The sequence below is a fragment of the Dryas octopetala genome, chromosome 1, assembly GCF_963921425.1.
Source record: "Dryas octopetala chromosome 1, drDryOcto1.1, whole genome shotgun sequence".
NCBI lineage: Eukaryota > Viridiplantae > Streptophyta > Magnoliopsida > Rosales > Rosaceae > Dryas > Dryas octopetala.
This window is the reverse complement of record NC_141366.1, coordinates 26,387,466-26,407,210: the sequence shown is the minus strand read 5'-3', so window position 1 is coordinate 26,407,210 and position 19,745 is coordinate 26,387,466. Positions and strand designations below refer to the sequence as shown.

The 19,745-nt window shown below is 40.1% G+C and overlaps 1 long non-coding RNA gene across 2 annotated transcripts; it reads right to left on the bottom strand.

Annotated features, from left to right (window-relative positions):
• Positions 1 to 1,234: 1,234 nt before the first annotated feature.
• LOC147299460 (uncharacterized) lies at positions 1,235 to 3,381 on the bottom strand. Of its 2 annotated transcripts, XR_015119965.1 has the most exons (4): positions 3,159 to 3,381; positions 3,032 to 3,073; positions 2,307 to 2,361; positions 1,235 to 1,565 (listed from the first exon to the last, which is right to left on the bottom strand). It is a non-coding gene; the product is annotated as an uncharacterized LOC147299460 (long non-coding RNA). The 2 variants fall into 2 exon arrangements; XR_015119964.1 differs by lacking the exons at positions 3,032 to 3,073; positions 3,159 to 3,381 and having other exon boundaries at positions 2,307 to 2,912.
• Between the last annotated feature and the right edge of the window lie 16,364 nt (positions 3,382 to 19,745).

Sequence of the window (19,745 nt, the reverse complement as noted above, 5' to 3'; positions counted from 1 at the left end):
AAATAAACTAGATGCAATTACCCTAAGGTGGCCAGTCAAAGGATGCAAACAACTAGTGACGGGTTCTAATAGATAGTGGAAATTTAATACATGCAAACATCAAACTAACAGACCAAGAGACGGATAAACGATTTGTTAGAACATGCAAATCCATTAATCGACCTACGACTAACATGCAAGATAGAATAACTGACCTACACACTTAAATTAACTAAATAAAAACAGCAACCAACAATAATAAAATCCCAATTCATGCTTGCTAAAGAAATCAGAAACGCAAAGTTAACGGAATTAAATGCATGCACGAATTGAAATCAGAACCACAACTAAACTAGATTGAAAAATATAAACTAACTAGAATCTAAAACATGCATTAAATAAAACCAAAGCTATAAACTAATTAAATTCAGAAACTCAATTAAATAAATTCAGAATTATAAACTAGATAAATTTAGAAACATAAACCAACATATAATTAGAATTTTAGAAGAAAAAATGAAAACAAAAATCAGAGATGCAAACACAAGGGTGGCTGCGGCATGGAGGGAGGAAGAAGGAGGCACCTAGCAAGCAATTGGCTCACTGCTATCACTACAAGAAAACAGGGCTTTGGCAATGACTGAAAGTCGTTGTCTAAAACTAGAAATTCCTTGCTTAAAACAATAGGCAATGAATTTCTACCGTTGCTAGGGTCGTTGCCCTAGGACCCTTGCCAATAACTATAGGCAACGATTTTGACAGTCGTTGCAAAATTAGCAACGACTTTGCAACGAATCATTTGTTGCATTTTGTGGCATTGAAATCCAAATTCATGGAGTTATGCCCAACGATTTATGCGTTGCCAATTAAATTGTACAACACCATTTCTGTTGCCTAATTTTTTTAATAGGCAATGACTTTGTTGTTGCTAAATTTTTTTGTAATAATAAATTACTTTACCATTATTAATAGGCAACGAAGACTGAGTTGCCTATTATATTATGCAACACCATCATCATTGCCTATTCAATCTAAAAGCAATGACTCTATTGTTGCCTATCATTTTTTATTGCAATCTATATTGTTGCATATGATATAAAGAAACAACTCTATTGTTGCTCAAACTTGCAATATACGAGGAACGACTTTGTTGTTGCTCAAACTCTCTGTTATTTTCATTAATTTTTTTTATTTATATAAATAATGCTATTATTTAAAAATATAAAATTTAGAGAACCATAAAAGCTTCATAATATAATAAAACAAAAAATTACTTGACTGTTACATTGAAACTTGGCTAATTAATCCAAAACATAATTTTTACAAAAAAATAATTCCATCACATAATTTTTACAAAAAAATAATTCCATCGCAGAAAGTACCATTTCACTCATGCTGCTATGCACTTAAAACAGAAGCTCTAAATGGCATATGAAGGACTACAGCTTGCAGCTCCTGAAGACTTCAGCTATGACACATGTAACAACATCACTGGATACAACAGCTCCCCGAGAATCTTGCTCCTCTCATGCATGTAGGAAGCAACAGTCTTCACAAAATGTCACTTATTACTCATTCTCAAGATCCTGTTATAGAAATATTATTATCTATGAGAAGATTAAACAAACACAGTAGCAACAAAACAGGGTCAGTGCATGAGCCTTACTGACATGTCACATACAATACTAAACAGTTTATAACACAAGTCACCATTGCATATACACAAGAATAAATTTGGCCTCGTTTAACATGATCCTAAATATAAAGGTTACTACATAAAAGAACATGATACAAACCTAGAGCTTATGGATGCATGGTTCAGTTTAGAGATTTAAAGAAAATACATCTTCTCCTATGGAAAACTACTTCATGTAACCATAAGAATAGTAGCCTTTAATTGAAATCAAGCCAGATGGTACAAAGTCTATTGTGTCTTGAGAAAGCAATCAGATTAGAGTCTATCCCAGCAGAGGCAATAACAAGTTTTATTTACAACTAGTACAAACTAAAAGCGAATTGAATGATAGATTACATGCAGTCAAAGCATGGTTAAATGCTGCTGATGGTAGTGTCTAAAATCAGTTACTGGTTTGGAAAGATATATCTTTTATGGAAGCCTAAAGCTAAGGTCGTTGGCCAAGATATCTTAGGTTCACAAACTTGAAGCGAAAACTAGGAAACTAAAGAGAACAATGAAAGCTAAAAATTAAGTAGCCAAGTGGTTGATGTTGAGGTGTGTAAGGTACAAATGCATTAGACAAGGGCATCACTTCAGTATGTAAGGTAAAGATGTAAACTGAGGTCTTATATACAAAAAGGAGACCTACCAGCATATTGTAAAGGACATGTACAATTTATACAACTGCATATTGTGTGCTGACCCTGCACGCACACAACAAAATAAAATCACCCAATAATAAAAATAGAGTTTCTAAGTTCTCAAACAAAAGGGGCAAAAAATGGTTCTAGAAAACCCTTTATTCATGTTAAACCCAGCATTTCCAAAAATGAGTAGACTAGGCAAACATCTATGCTAATATGAACAACACCTATTTAGTGACAGAGCACAAGAGAGGAACATAAGAATGGAACACAGACGTTTTTCCACAAGTCTGCAAGAAGCCAAAACATGCTAAGAGTCATTGATGCTTTTGATGGTGACTTGCAAACACAAAAAATACTAAATGGATAAAATCTAAATATGAAAAGAATAAGCAGGCAACACCAAATATAAATATAACGCTAACCAATAGGAGATAACAAGAAATAAGATACTCAAACACAAAGAAAGCAAAATTAAGTACTTAAGCACTAAAATCTTTACAAATAAAGAAAAAGATACAACTTTCACATTGATAACCAAACTCAAAATTAAGTATAATTATAACCAAATCAACAAACAACCCAACATTATAATCAAATCCTCAACTCGTCTGCAAAGGCTTAGCCCAAATAGAAATTGCAAAATTAAAACCTTGCACAAATCACAACCTAAAACTGAAACCTAAATATCAAAATAGAAATTTAAAAACTCAAGTTAGGATTTTGTTACCTCAACAGAAACAGAAATTCTAATAATCATCTGGCACCAAACCTGGAAAATCACAAACAAATTCTAATAATCATAATTAACGAAACAAAAATTTAAAAATAAAAAAAGTGCAAAAAAAAAAAATTACCCAAAAAAAAAAAAACCCAATCGGAAGGGCGTTGATGGTGGCTGGGGTTGGGTTTCGGTGGTGGCAGAGAGAAAGAGGAAAGGCAGAGAGAGGAGAGAGAAAGTGACGCAGAGAAAGAGGAGAGGGGCAAGGATGGGGATGTGGGTTGTCGGGGTGGGTCGTCGGGGCTGGGGGTTGGGTTTCGGTGGGCAGGGGGAGAGGGAACGCAGGGAGAAGGGGAAGAAGATAGGGGTGGCGGGGAGAGAGGAGAGAGAGAGAGGAGGATCAAGGTAGAGAGGGGCAGATCGGGCCGGGACTAGGCTGGGCTGAGGCGGGGAGCGGCGAGGCAGAGAGAACCAGGGGAGGAGAGGGAGAATGTGTTTGACTGTTTGAGTGTCTTTGATTTTGAGATTTTGAGTGTTTTGACTTACTGGGGAGAGAGAGTGTGGTTTGGAAATGAAGAAGGTTAGAAAAAAAGATTAGAGAGGGAGAAGGAAAAAATCAGGTGGGAAATTGAAATTTTTCGCTGTAGGTTCAGGCGGTAATCCTCAAAAAAAAAAAATTTACAGGCTTACAAAAAATAAAGAATAAAAATAAAAATAAAAACTTAAAATAAAATTTTTCTGTAATTTTTAAAAAAGTTTATTATGTCAACTTACTTGATTACCGTGTTACCTAATTTCAACGATCGAAGCCGTTCATTTTCTATATTCATACTCAAAGATCATCCTTGTAAAAAATCGGCCAAATCAGAATTCATCTACCCGTTCGATTATCATTAGAAAAACTACGATCGTTCATAAGTTCGACCACCGTTACCTAACTCCTACATATCCGATTGAGCTAATTTTTAGCAGAGATGATCTTTGACAAAGGAACTAAAAAATGAACGGTTTGGATCGTTGAAAACACGATCGAGATGTGAGCTTTTACATATAAATACACTTGAAGAGTATTGTGCTATTAATTTTTTCGTTAAAACCTTGTTGTTTCAATAATTGTGAAGACCACAATGTGATTTCAACGATCGGAGCCGTTAATTTTTTACGTTTATGCTCAAAGATCAATCCTACAAAAAATCGGCCAAATCAAAATTCATCTACCTATTCGATTATTGTTAAAAAACCACGATCGTTCCTAAGTTCGACCACCGTTACCTAACTTTTACATATATGATCGGGCCAATTTTTTGCAAAGATGATCTTTGACTAAGAAACTAAGAAATGAACGGTTTGGATCGTTGGAAACACGATCAAGATGTGAGCTTCTACATATAAATACACATGAAGAGTATTATGCTATTAACTTTTTCGTTGAAACCTTGTTGTTCCAATAATTGTGAAAACCACAACGTAATTTTAATGATCGGAGACGTTCATTTTTTACGTTTATACTCAAAGATCAATCTTGCAAAAAATCGGACAAATCAAAATTTATATACTCGTTCGATTATCATTAGAAAAATTACGATTGTTTATAAGTTTGACCACCGTTACTTAACTTCTACATCTCTGATTAGGCCGATTTTTTGCAGGGATGATCTTTGACTGGGAAACTAAAAAATAAACGGTTTGGATCGTTGAAAACACGATCGAGATGGAGCTTTTACATATAAAAACGAATTGTTTTTTCTTAGCCTATATTATTGTAAATAGGCAACAAATTCTTTTTTTCCTTGTCGATAACAGTAATGGGCAACGAACGACATGTTGCCTATTATTCTAAAGTTGCTGCAGATGTAATGTTCAATATCTAATGTTCAATCGTTGTCCATGACCAACAATTAATTTTTCAGCGTTGCCTATTATTCCGTTGCCATTTCAAGTTTTCTTGTAAATAGGATTCGTTGCTAATGCATTTTTCAATACCAAATTCAGATTTGTTGCCTATGTGCAACTATTCCTTGTCTATTTGCAGAATAGGCAATGAATTTTAATTTCTTGCCTATTGTTCCGTTGTCGTTGCCTATTATAGAATAATCGTTGCCAAAATTTATAGGAAACAAATCCATTTTGTTGCCTAAACTCTTGAACATTCATTGCCTGTACGCATAGGCAACGACAAAAATAGTCGTTGCCTATTTTATATTCATTATGACACCAAAATTTCCCACCAAATAAATAGGCAACCACTTGAAAACAATAGGCAACGACCTCATCGTTGTGAAACTTCCCGCCTCCTTCCCGCCAAATTATAGGCAACCCCCTTTTTATTTCATTGCCTATTCTCATAATCCGCAACCAAAACATCATTGCCTATGCTATAGAGATCGTTGCATATGAATTATCCTAGATCAAGTACACGATCGTTGCGCATATAAAAAACTTTGTTGCCTAATCTCGTAATAGGCAACGAATTTTAAGGCGTTGCCTATTGTTTCGTTGCCTAATCCCGAATTTCTTGTAGTGTATGGTGAGCTAAGGCTTGCGGCAAGGGACTGGTTCCTTCTCCCTCTCACTTGTCACGCCACCTTCTCTCTAAGTCCCTATGAATTCGGCTCCCTCTCTCACTTTTATTTTCTGAAAACTAAAACCTAAAACAGAAAAATAAACTAGGAACTAGGAGAATTCGGCTGGTGCAAAAAGTGTTAAGTGAGGTCCCTAGGGTTCTGAATTAAGGGGATATATATAGAGGTGCAATCCTTGAGAGGCAAGGAAAAGGTGACTTGCAGCTGCTAGGGTTTCTTCTCCTTGTAGCTTGCGGCATCAGCTAGGGTTTCTAGCTACGGGCTTGCGGCAAGGCTAGGATTTCTAGCTATGGGCTTGCGGCAAGGCTTGTCCTCTTGGGCTTAAGTGGCGCATGCAAGTCAGCTAGGCCTCCCTCCCTTGTGCATGGGCTGTTGGTCTTGGACCTTGATGTGCATTGGGCTCACATGTGATGGGCTGAAGTGGCTTGCACAAGATGGGCTAGGGCTTCACTCCATGGGCTTCCACCTTGGGCTTGCACATGGGCTCCTTGGCTGCTAGGGTTCGCATGGCATGCATGCGCATGCATGGGCTGCCATCTTACTCCTTACGCATGGGCTTTGGGCTGCTAGGGTTTGGGCCCATGCATGTGCATGCATACCATGCAAACCCTAGCAGCCAAGGAGTCCCATGCGCAAGCCCAAGATGCAAGCCCATGGAGTGAAACCCTAGCCCATCACATGCGAGCCCAATGCATATCAAGGTCCAAGACCAGCAGCCCATGCGCAAGGGAGGGAGGCCTAGCTGACTTGCATGCGCCACTTAAGCCTAAAGGACCAAGCCCTTGCCGCAAGCCCACAAGCTCTAACCCTAGCTGATGCAGCAAGCTACAAGGAGAAGAAACTCTAGAAGCCGCATGTTTTCTCTTCCTTGCCTCTCAAGGATTGCACCTCTATATATATCCCCTTAATTCAGAACCCTAGGGACCTCACTTCACACTTCTACACTCCAGCCGAATTCTCCTTGCCTCCTAGTTTATTTTTCTGTTCTAGGTTTTATTTTTCAGTTTTTAGTTTTGTTCTTGTGAGGGCTAGCCAAAAGTTGAGAGAGAGACAGGAGTGGCGTGGCTGCAAGGAAGAGCATCCCTAAGCCGCAAGCCCTAGCTCACCATAGCCGTGAGCCAATTGCTTGTGCAAGGTGCCGTCTCTTCCTTGTCTTGCCGCAGCCCCTCCCACCTGTTTTTCTTGATTTTTCTCCTAGTTTTCTATTTTCTTGTTGGATTATGTTACTGAATTTATTTAATTTATGATTCTGATTTTCTTTTGTGCATGGTTCTGATTTCTTTTAGTTTATGCAATTTAATTTAGTTGTTTAATTTATGCCTTTAGTTTTGTGTACTTTGTGTTTCTGATTTTATTGTTAAGCATGAATTGGGACTTTCTTTATTGTTGCTGTTTTTATTTATTTAATTTAATTATGTAGGTTAGTTATTCTATCTTGCATGTTAGTCGTAGGTCGATTAATGGATTTGCATGTTCTAACAAATCGTTTATCCGTCTCTTGGTCTGTTAGTTTGATGTTTGCATGTATTAAATTTCCACTATCTATTAGAACCCGTCACTAGTTGTTTGCATCCTTTGACTGGCCATCTTAGGGTAATTGCATCTAGTTTATTTGTTAGGTTTAGCTGTGAAATAGTCAAAGACACTAAACCACAAGTAACAAGGGAATAAGGGATTATTCTTGGTAGTGGGGTTGGGCGACCTCTATAAGGAAATAGTCAAAACTTATATGTTGTGCATGTTTGACGTTCTCATAAAACTTAATGACTCCTGCATGAGTAACAGCTGCCTTAGCTTGAACTAGGGAACATGTAGGTTAACTGGCTAAGGAAGGCCCAAGAAGCTCTTAGTTTATGCATTAGGAGAACAATTGCGAGAAAGTAACTAGCCAAACCTTTTTAGCAGTCAAACTTTAATATGTTGTGTTCAAATTAACTGTCATTAGCCTTGGATGGTTATTGCATGCTTATCTGATTTGAAACCGAAAACTTAACATTGCAAGATAGAAAAAAGGGTGTGTGCGTGTGGTGATGTGTGTGTATGTTTCCACCTTTCAAAACCCCCCATTTAGTTATTCTAGTGATTAATTACATTGATTTGTTGTTTATTAACCATTCCCTGTGGGATCGACCTCGTGCTTGTACGCTTTGCTACTGATGCGATTCGTGTACTTGCGAGTATACTTGGAATGAAATAGATGTTTATTTTGTTCTAAGAAAACATTCAACAAGTATGCACCGAATTGACATTTTCGTGCGTTCTTAACACCAAATGCGGTTAAAAAGATCTAGATCGCTAATTCTAACATGAGAAAGTGCTTTGACATGACTTTCTTGCCAACTATTGAGTATCCAATTTGCATCATTTTTACACACTAATTCACACTCCTAGAATGCTAGAACTTGGCATTTTTGTGTATTTTGGCTTGTTTTAGTGTTTTGTAAGTAATTCTCATGTAAAGAAGAAAAAGAAGTATATTTGATGATGTGTGCGTGTGTTTCCATCTTCCAAAACCCCCCATTTAGTTATTCTAGTGATTAACTACATTGATTTGTTGTTTATTAACCATTCCCTGTGGGATCGATCTCGTGCTTGTACGCTTTGCTACTAATGCGATTCGTGCACTTGCGAGTATACTTGGAATGAGATAATTGCTTATTTTGTTCTAAGAAAACATTCAACAAGTTTTTGGTACCGTTGCTGGGGAATGGTGTCTAATATCAATGAATTGGTTTAATTAGTCATTAGAATTAGGTTATATTAGCTTGATTTCATTTTTGGTTAAATTTTAGTTTTAATAAATGCCATGCCTTTATCTGCATTCTTTCTACTGATTGTGTGTTTTTTTCTCTTGATTAGGTGTGTTTATGAATTCTGAGCTTATTGCAAGGTTGGAGAGGCTCAAAAAGGAGACTTTAGGTAGATCACAAGGCAGCCCGCAACCTAGTGCATCAGATTCGAGTAGTGAAAAGACTGAGAGTGTCGACATGGCTGAGACAAACGAGATGATGCCGCAGCCCCTGAGCCATTTTTCAGCACCTTCGCTGCCCACTCAACCATCTTGCATTCGGTATGCAACCATAGACACTGATTTCGAAATCAAGAGTGGTCAGATTCACTTGTTGCCGAGCTACCATGGGCTGAATGGGGAGGATCCGATCCACTTTTTGAAGGAGTTTTCCGGGGTTTGAGAAGCCGCACAGTTGAGGGGTCTGAATGCCGATCAGTACCGTTTGAGAATGTTCCCTTTTGCACTTAAGAACAAGGCAAAGAGGTGGTTGTATTCGCTGCCCAGTGGTTCCATTTCGACATGGGATGATCTTTCGAGCAAGTTCCTGAACAAGTTTTATTCCATTTCCAAGACGAATTCGATTCGGAAGGAGATGCTTGGATTTGTGCAGAAAGCGGAGGAGCCATTCCATGAGACTTGGGACAGATTCAATGAGTTACTTACTAGCTGCCCACACCATAACTTATCTCCTTGGTATGTGATTTGTTGTTTTTATCAGGGATTATTGGAGAGAGATTAAGCCAAGGTGGATTCGGCATGTGGTGGTGCGTTTATGTCAAAGACGGAGGATGAGGCTACAGATTTGTTTGAGTCACTCTCTTTGAGTTCTCAACAATGGGATTCCAATCGTTCGAGAGGAGGACCAAAGAGAGGGTTATATGAGGTAGCTGATGTGCCAAACACCATGGAGGGACAGATTTTGGAAATCAAGACAATGGTGCAGAAGTTATCTTTGGCTCAAGAGAAGATGATGGGTATGCAAGAACAAGGAGGTGATGTGGAACACGTGAATCAGGTTGGGAATTATCCTGGGGTGCCATATGATCCATTTTCTAACACTTATAACCCTGGATGGAAGAACAACCCTAATTTCAGGTGGAGCAACAACAATGGACAGCAAGCTAGTGGGAGCACCAACAAGCCATATATGCACCCTAATGCCGAGAGGTCTAGTTTGGAGGACAAGATTGCTCAGATTGCTCAAAGCACCACTTCCCTTGCTCAGAGTACCAATGCCTTCATGAACCATACCGAGCAGCAGATGCAAGCCAATTCGAAGGCTATTGCACATTTGGAGAGTCAAATGGGTCAGATTGCCACTACTTTGGGTCAGAGAGAGAAGGGAAATTGCCAAGCCAGCCCATCGTCAACCCGAAGAATGAGGAGCATGTAAATGTTATTTTGAGGACTACTCTAAGAAAGAGAGTTAGAGTGGTCAAGACTAAGGAGGTGATTGAGATCATGGATAGTGAAGAAGAGGAGGATCCGGAAATGATTGAAGAGAAAGATGACACACGTGTGATTCCCCTCATTCTGGACATCGACATCACTAAGTTTCCAGCAACCATGAGGGAGTTGAAGTCTATTGAGAAGAAGGTTGAGGAGCAAGGGCATAGTCACAACGTTCCTAGGGAGATTTATGGTTATCTCTTTGCATCTTTTCCAAGCAAGAAGAGGGATCCGGGCTCGTTGGTCATACCATGCAGCATAGGGGAGTATGAGATCGCCAATGCCTTAATTGACAATGGCTCAGCTATCAATGTCATGCCACTGGTGGTGTTCAAGAGGCTTGGATTTGTGGAGGCTGATTTGCAACCGTTTGATTTGAACCTTCGCTTCGCCAACTCTTCAGTCGAGAAAGCCCGTGGTATGCTTGTGGATGTTTTGGTTAAATGTCGTAAATTACTAATCCCCTCTGATTTCATAGTGCTAGATGTGCCGAGACTTCCGGGCAACGTTTCTATTATTCTTGGGAGACCATTTTTGTGCACCTCTAACATGGAGTACAAGGCGATGGAGAGTACCATGAAGATTCGGCACTACACCAAGCAAAAGGTGTATTGTCTCACTTCCGAAATGCCACAAAGCGAGGAGATCACTGTTTATGGGGAGGAGAAGTCAGAAATGGAGAGCTTCTTCAGTGCGTTCTTAGGGAGTGCCGAGAGTAGCAGTGGCAAGAAGAAGAGGAAAGGACGCAAGTAATGGAGAAGGCAATGTCAGGCTCAAGACAGAAAAACAAGCGCTTATTGGGAGGCAACCCAAGTTTTTGTTTCGAATACTGGAGGAGGAGTGGGGTTGGACGACCTCTATAAGGAAATAGTCAAAGCTTATATGTTGTGCATGTTTGACGTTCTCATAAAACTTAATGACTCCTGCATGGGTAACAGCTGCCTTAGCTTGAACTAGGGAACATGTAGGTTAACTGGCTAAGGAAGGCCCAAGAAGCTATTAGTTTATGCATTAGGAGAACAATTGCGAGAAAGTAACTAGCCAAACCTTTTTAGTAGTCAAACTTTAATATGTTGTGTTCAAATTAACTGTCATTAGCCTTGGATGGTTATTGCATGCTTATCTGATTTGAAACCGAAAACTTAATATTGCAAGATAGAATAAAGGGTGTGTGCGTGTGTTTCTATCTTCCAAAACCCCCCATTTAGTTATTCTAGTGATTAATTACATTGATTTGTTGTTTATTAACCATTCCCTGTGGGATCAAATTCGTGCTTGTACGCTTTGCTACTGATGCGATTCGTGCACTTGCGAGTATACTTGGAATGAGATAATCGCTTATTTTATTCTAAGAAAACATTCAACACTCTAGGTTAAGGAATTAGTATCATAAAGTGATGCAAAATGCACACTCATCAATTTTCCAACCCCCAAAATGAGAGCAAGAGATGATTATACAAGGATATGCGGCAGCTAGGGTTTTCAAGGCTAGGAAAATGTGGCAGCTAGGGTTTTGGGAAAGAAGGATGTGCGGTAGCTAGGGTTTTGGGAATGAAGGATGTGCGGAAGCTAGGGTTTTGGGCTTAAGTGGTATGCACAAGGCCCTAGGGCTTCATTGCACATGTGCGCATGGTGTAGCAGACCCTTATGGGCTTTCATGTAGCTGATCTCCTCCCCTAATGAGCCTCCAATAAATCAAGAATTAAAATGAAATAAATAAAGTATATCAAATCTGATTTTTAGAGCCCAATTAGGAGAGATAATCCATGCAAGGTGCGGCCAGCCCTTCTCTCTTAGCACACACGCCACTTCCCATGTGGTTTGGGCTGGGCTTCCACTTCTTCATGCTCTTGGACCCTCTCTTGATCTTGGGCTTCTCTTTAAACAGCAAATATTTATTTAAGCTCAAAATGGGCTGATTTGCATCCATTTAATTCCTATGGGCTTTCCACCTACAAAAAAGAAAAACACAAATAAATAACACAAAATATAGGGACTAAGTACTAAATACATGAAGATAGAGGGCCTAAAATGCATACATTTAAGGACCCAACAATGTGTTTGTATGTTTTTTGTAATATATTAATTATATTGTCTTTTAACAGATGGAAAATCTAACTGATGATAATTCACCATTATATAAGGAGTTAATGAGTTTGGCGAGTGGCATTCAATGGGTTGAAACGTTTGCCGGATGTAATGTGAATGGAGTTAAGTTTTTAACTGTAGAACCATCTTGGAGACTGGCACTCAAAATAGCGGGGTTTGTGTAGAGAACTTGGAGACTGGCACGATAGATTTCTACGGCAAGCTGACCAGTGTACATCAAGTGTTGTACTCGCATCGCTTTCAAGTTGTGTTATTTAAGTGTCATTAGTTTAATACACACCCGAATAGGAACAACAGTATTAAACTCGATTACGACTTAATATCTGTGAACACAAACACTCGATGGTATGAGAATGATCCATTTATTCTTGCCATAATGGCGAATCCAGTATGTTATCTGGATGATCCTAAGGCGGGTGTGGGTTGGAAAGTAGCTCAGATGATTCATAATCGAAATATATGGGATATTCCGGAAAAAGAAAATCAGGATGACGTGGCCTATCAAGAGGATTTATCTTCGACCATACCCAATTCATACAACAATGATGTTATCATACAACAAGTCGAGATACATGACGTTCCTCCAATTGAGATCGATGTCTTATCAATTGATCTTGGGCCACTTCCTCGAATTGATGTTAATGATTTCATCGATGATGATGATGATGAAGATGATGAAGATGAAGATGAAGATGAAGATGAAGATGATGATGTTGATGTTGATGGTATCGATGATGATGATGATGATGATGATGATGATGATGATGATGAAATGAGTATTTCTAGTGGTGATTCAGATTAGTAAGTGATAATGGTGATTCAGATTAGTAAGTGATAATGATGATTCAGATTAGTAAGTCATTACTTTAGTTTTCTTTTTGACTAACATAAATACTTATTGAATTGTGCAAATGAGTTTGATCTCGAACATGGGTGGATCTTGGAGGTCCAGTTCAGCATCCATGTCCGCCCCTGCAGCCCAAATCTCTCATCCAGTACGGGGTCTGTGATTCAGTCGGCACGGAGGGCCCGACGTGGTCACCGTTATGGTGTATATGAGAATGTTGCGTCATCCACTCGTACTGCCTCATCATCAGAGAGTAAGAAAAATGTTTTCACAGCACTTATGTTTATGTTTAATTTTATTTAGATGTTATAAGATTACTGTGAAATTAATATGTTATATTTATTTTTATAGGTACCAAAACCACGAGGGGGATAAGTAGAGGGTTGAAGGCGTCTCGAATCACGCACACGACGAATGAGAGGATGTTGAGTGCTCATTTTACACTACTTTATGATACTAACTCCCTAACCCAAAGTGCAAGAACTCGATATTTTGTGTGTTGTTAGTTTGTTTTTGTTCTTATAGGATAAAATGAGCAAAGAAGAGAAAAGAAGCCAAGAGGACCATTTTTAGACATTTCCTAGTCAAACTAAGAAAACGAGAGAAATCCTGGTCAAACCAGGAAAAGTGCAGAAATCCTAGTCGAATGAGGATTCCTAGTCACACTAGGAAACATCAAGTCCAGAACCATCATTGCGGAGCTAGAAATGAGAAATCCTGGTTGAAACAGGAAATCCTGGTCGAACTAGGAAACCTAACCCTACTAGGGAAAGGAGTCCTAATGACACTAGGAGACCCCAGGGGCAATATGGTCATTACGGGAAGTCGGAATGGATAAAGAATCCCTCATTTACAAGAAATCCTAGTTGCACTAGGAAATGTTGGTCAAAGTCAACTCTACAAAGTCAAGGTTCCTGAAGCTTCTAGAAGGTGGTGGATATCCATGGAAATAAATGGAGGGAAGAAATGAATTCAAATTCAAATGGAGATGAGGGGCAAGATGGGAAGTCAAAGTTAATGGTCAAGGGTCAACTATGACAAAGTCAACAAGTCAAATGGGTCATGGGCCTATGCAATGCCGAAATCTGAAGGAGCCATGCATGCATGCATGCGCCAGCCCCAAGAGGAAGACCAATGCGCCAGCCCAAGACTAGCAGCCATGCGCATGCACTAAACCCTAGGGGGCTGGCGTGTGTCACTTAAGCCCAAAGCCAAAGCCCTTGCCGCAAGCCCAATGCTCTCCTAACCCTAGCTGCTGCTGCACTTTCTTGTTCTTGCCTCCCAAGGAATCCTAGCTGAAAAAAGAAGTCAAAACCCTGGAAAATAGAACACCAATTTCGACAGCAATTCTGTAATTCTCCAGAATGAATCAGGTAGCATGCCATATATGGTTGGAAAGATACGGATGTTAGCTTCGCAGGGAATTTTACGGATTTCAATTCCGAGTTTTCTAGCTCAAGATATGGCCATTTTAGTGGAGGTAGCGCAGCAGTTCCGCGAGCTGAAAAGGGAGTTACGCCCAAAAAGAGCCCAAATCAGCCCAAGGCCCATGCTTGGCCGAAAATTATAAGTCTTGGTGTGCAAGGAATGCACTTATCCCACATTGAAGAGAAAGAGAAATCTCAGCCGCACTCTCCTCTATAAATACATCTTTATAACTCAAGGAGAGGGCTTTTTCTTCTTTAATTTTCAGAAACCCTAGCTAGCCTCCCTCTCTCTTGCTGCAGCCCCTATCTCTCCCTCTTCTCTTAATTTCTCTTTCTTTTCTTTTGTGGCCAAACCCTAGCAGCCACCTTTGTTTATGTGTTTTCTATTTTTGTGCTGAACTGAAGAAGGAGGATCAAGTGAAGCTGCAGCCACCACCACCAAGTACGCCACCAAGCCGCAGCCACCTCCAGCAGCCACGCCATCACCACCTTGCTGCCACCTTGACGAGCACCTCAGCCTCCTTGCCGTGGAGCCCAAGGCCGAGCAGCCCCATTGCACACCACCATTGCAGCCGCACCTCCACCTTGCTGCCCCGGCTTGATCTCTCTCCCTTTCTTTTATTTTCATTGTTTTAATTATGCATTATTTATTTATGGATTTAATTATGTGTAGCTGAATATTGGGCTAGGGCTAGGATGAAGCCCTAGCGATGCTGTTTACTGTCACTATGGATTATTGATATTTTAATTATTTACATGTTGACAAATCTTGGATCTCTGTTTAAATTGAATCTATTTGTTTCGCATCTTTGACTGATCACCTTAGGTTGCATGCATCTAGATATTTGTTGTGAAACTAAATAAGCTCGAAAGGATGATAGTTTCAATAGGCAACAAGTGGATATCCTAAGATAATATTCATGAGAAAAGGGATCATAGAGGACATAGGGTACATTAATTTGGAGCTATGCGCTATGTGTTTGTCACTCTCACAGATCGTAATGACTCTTGCATGGGTAACAGCTGCCTTAGCTTAGCACTAGGGAACATGCAAGTTAACTGGCTAAGGAAGGCCCAAGAAGCTCTTAGTTTATGCACAGTAAGGGGAGTAATTGCTAAAAGTAACTAGCCAAACCTTTTAGTAGACGAACTTTGTTGACATGTTTATATATTGATTGTTAATATCCATAGTAGAGTGAATGGTATGCTAGTGGTGGATTATGACCCCTAGTGTTTCTTTATTATTGTTTTATCCAAATTCATTCAGTTGTTATTTTAAAGTTTTGTCATTTATCTGTTAGTTTGTCTAGCCTCAAAAACTAATCAAAACCCCCCCATTTGCGTGTGTGAGTTAGAGTTGGGTTAATTGAATTTAATTGAGTTAGTAATCGTACACTAGTACAATTCCCTGTGGGATCGACCTCGTATTTGTAAGCTTTGCTACTTAGCGATTCGTGCACTTGCGAGTTAACCTAGAGTTGTTAAAAAGGTTTATTATAATTGCTCTAGGAAAACATACAATAGAGGATTAGAATCGTTCTTCAGCAAGATCACCTACAACCGAGCAAGGAGGTCCATAGTACTTTCGCTTCCTTTGTCGGGGTGATTATCCGTGCCGATTGCCCCATGCTTTTCCCCAGTTGGGAAAAGGTTGATGACGCCATCAAGAGGAGCATTATGGGCTCCATTTCTGTGAGTATATTTTGATTAATTATCATTCCTGACAATTTAATAATTTTTTTTTTCAGGTAAACTATGACATTCGGATGGAGGATCCGGATGTAGCTAGGTATATGGAGAAGTTATTGAGAAAAGTTTACACACAATGGAAGCACGAGCTGAATAGGGAATATAACATGTTTAGATCGGCAGCTGAGGCATTGGCCAGCCCTCCTCCGGAGATGGCATCTCGGCTTGATCAGTGGCAGTGGTTGTGCACTCATTTTCAGAGTCCGGAATTTTTGGTATGTTATATCATTTTAAGACTTCAAAATTCTTTTTTCTTATGTTATTCCTTTATTGTGTATGCACTAATGCATTTACAATTTGCTTAATGTTTAACAGAGGAAGTCGAATGCCAATCTTAGGAACCGGAAAGCGCTTGCAAGGATTGATCATCATGGTGGTTCCATGCCCTTCTCATACCGGGTGGAGTCGTATCGTCAGGTGCGCCATTATTTAATTTAATATATATATTCCTTAGTATTGTTTGAGTTTTTGTCAACATTACATTCTTTTTTAGGCTGGTTCGCAATTTCCGGAGCTCGACAACTACGGGGATGTTTATGCCCAACCCGGCAACGACAAGGGCAAGGCGAAGCACGTTAGTTTTTTATATTGTAGTTTTATTTCACAATTTTTAATATTTGTATTTGATTTCCTAATTCCTAACTTGTGTATAACATTTTGAAGGCTGAGATGCTCGCCAAGAAGGCGAGTTATTTGGAGGAGGTGGCCAGCCAGTACCCTCCGGACACTCCGTTGGAGTCGATCTCAGTCCCCAATCGCGATGCCGGTCTTCGTATTATGACGGAGACACTGGGTGTTAGGCGTGGTAGGGAGATACGCGGAATGGGAGCGGGTCGGGTTCGTGATCTCAGCGCCGGGTCTTCGTCTCAGCCATCTGCAGAATTAGTCAACCTGTCCACTGAAGTGCAGCTGTTGAAGGGTCAGCTAGAAGAATCGAGAGCGGCATATGTGGAGCAGACGAGTAAGGTGCAGCAGATGCAGCAGATGTTTGGCCAGTTGGCCAGGATTGTACCTGGGTTTGTGCTGCCGCCGAACATTAACCAGTGCATGCCTGACTCCTCCACCGGTGCCGATGATGCTACTGACCTAGGGGCCCATTAGTGATTGTATGTCCTAATTATATTTGCATACAGTATTAAATTGTTCATACTTTGTATAGATATTTGGATATATAAATTTATTAATTTTGTTTTATATAGTTTTTGAATAAAGATTTTTCTTTTAAATATTAAATTCAAATATATAATTTAAATAAAAATTTTTTTTTTTAAATAAAATAAGTTTAGGCGACGAACAATTTCGTCGCCCAAACATGCTTTGGGCGACGAACTCCTTATTCTTTGCCCAAAATGTGTTTAGGCGACGGACAATTTCGTCACCTAAAGCACATTCTAGCGAGGAAATTAGTATTCCTCTCCCAAATCATGTTTAGGCAACGGACAATTTCGTCGCCCAAACATACTTTGGGTGAGGAATAAGGAGGTTCGTCGCCTAAACATGCTTTAGGCGACGAAATTGTCCGTCGCCTAAACACATTTTGGGCGAGGAATAAGGAAGTTCGTCGCCTAAACTTATTTTATTTAAAAACAAAAAATTTTATTTAAATTATATATTTGAATTTAATATTTAAAAGAAAAATCTTTATTCAAAAACTATATAAAACAAAATTAATAAATTTATATATCCAAATATCCATACAAAATATGAACAATTTAATACTGTATGCAAATATAATTAGGACATACAATCACTAATGGCCCTCTAGGTCAGTAGCATTATCGGCACCGGTGGAGGAGTCAGGCATGCACTGGTCAATATTCGGCAGCAGCACAAACCCAGGTACAATCCTGGCCAACTGGCCAAACATCTGCTGCACCTACTGCACCTTACTTGTCTGCTCTGCATATGCCTCACAAGGATTTCTCCATCACCTCTATATGTACATCCTATTCTCTCATAATTCAAGGATCCTATCATTCATTCAGATTTTCAGAGAGAGAGAGAGAGAGACCGAAAGTTAGAGAGAGAGAGGAATTGCCGTGACAAGCTAGAGAGAGAAAGAGGCTTGGCCGCAAGCCCTAGCTCACCTTGCCGTGGGTTCCTCCTGCATGCTAGGTGTCTCCTTCTTCTCCTCTTCTTGCCACAAGTTTGAGACCCCGTATTTTCCAGATAATTATTTTAAATATTTTACGAATTTATTTTAAGGATTTTGGGAATTTATTTGAAAATTTAAAAGGTTTTGGTTTCATTTTTAATTTTTGTTTTAAATTGGGCTTGACCCAAAAGTTGACTTTTAAAACTAATGGACTTTCGTCTTTGACTTTGGGCACGTTGGAAAGGTCTTGAGTCCACGAGTTCGTAGACACGCGGCACGCGTCAAACGGAGTTACGGTTTAAAAGATACGGACATGTGAAGTGAGTGGCAAACTTGTAATTTTTAAGAAAGTGGGTTTTAAAAACCCAAAAAGTCAGACATTTTTCTCTCTCTCTCTCTCTCTCTCTCTCTCTCTCTCTCTCTCTCTCTCTCTCTCTCTCTCTCTCTCTATCTCTCCTCGCGCCTCTGTCTCTCTCTCGCGCCTCTCACCTTCGCCGCGCCTGCCACCGGCACGTGGCGGCGCGTCCGGCGGCGGCTGGGCTGGGTGTTTAGCCCATGCTGCTCGCCTCCCTCCTCTCTCTCTCCCAGTGGCCTTCATTTTTCCGGCCGATCACCCACAACGGAGAAACGACGCAAAACAGGGCGAGCCTCCCCGCCGGCAATCTGCTTTTTCCGGCCACGACGCGACTCCGGACCACTTAGGTTGACTTCCCCTCGTCGCGGCGAGCCTCCCTGTACTCTTCCCTAGCTCCAACGACCTCCCACAGCGGCGAATCGAAGTTCTAAGGCCGACGGATTCTCTAGCGATTTTCGGCCATTTCCAGCGAGATTTGGCCGTCGACCCAGGTATCAAAATCAATCCCCTCGACCTCCTCTCGCTATTGGTTGCCTCGGTTTGAGCTGAAAGTTGATTATTTGTAAAACCCAGGTTTGGGCACCCTCGGCCAGCGTGGATTCTGCCTTGTGCAGCGGCGCCGACGACTCAAACTCTGTGTATTTGGCCTCTTCCCTGCCACTTGAACCTATTGAGGTGAAATTTTAGTCTGAGTGTGCGTTGTTGTGTTTTCTGTGAATTGGGCAGCCACCATGCGTGGTGATTGCCGCCCGTTTCGGTCGTTCAGGGGCGTATTTGTGTTTCTGAATTGTTTTTATTTGGTTGTCTGGTCCTAACAAGTGTACGGGCTCAGAAAATCTCATTCCCGATGTCGTTATGCTGCCGGATTTGAGATCTGAGCAAAGGAACCAAGAAGGGCATTTCGGTCTTTTCGTGTGGTTAGACTGTGAGTGAAATTTATCGATTTTTAATGTAGAGTGCTGTTATTGAATGATCTGTTTTGTGTGTTTGTTGCTTTATATTAGGAAGGCTAAGTGTAGGATTTGGATCATGAGAATGAATTGATGAGAATTCTGAGGCTAAGGAATTAAATTTGGAATTTTAGAGTTTGTCCTCAGGATAATTGTTGAATTAGGGAAGAAATGTTTTTTGTCGAGGTAAATAAATGATGATTAGGCGATTATTATACCGATTTGATCGAATTAAGTATTGAGGAAGTATTGGTATGATTTGAGTGACAAAAAAGTGAAAGGTCATGAGTAAGGGATTCCTTGATTCGGCATAGCTCGGAGTAAACTGAGAGTAAATGTTTAAAGAATAAATTGTCTGACAACAAGTGT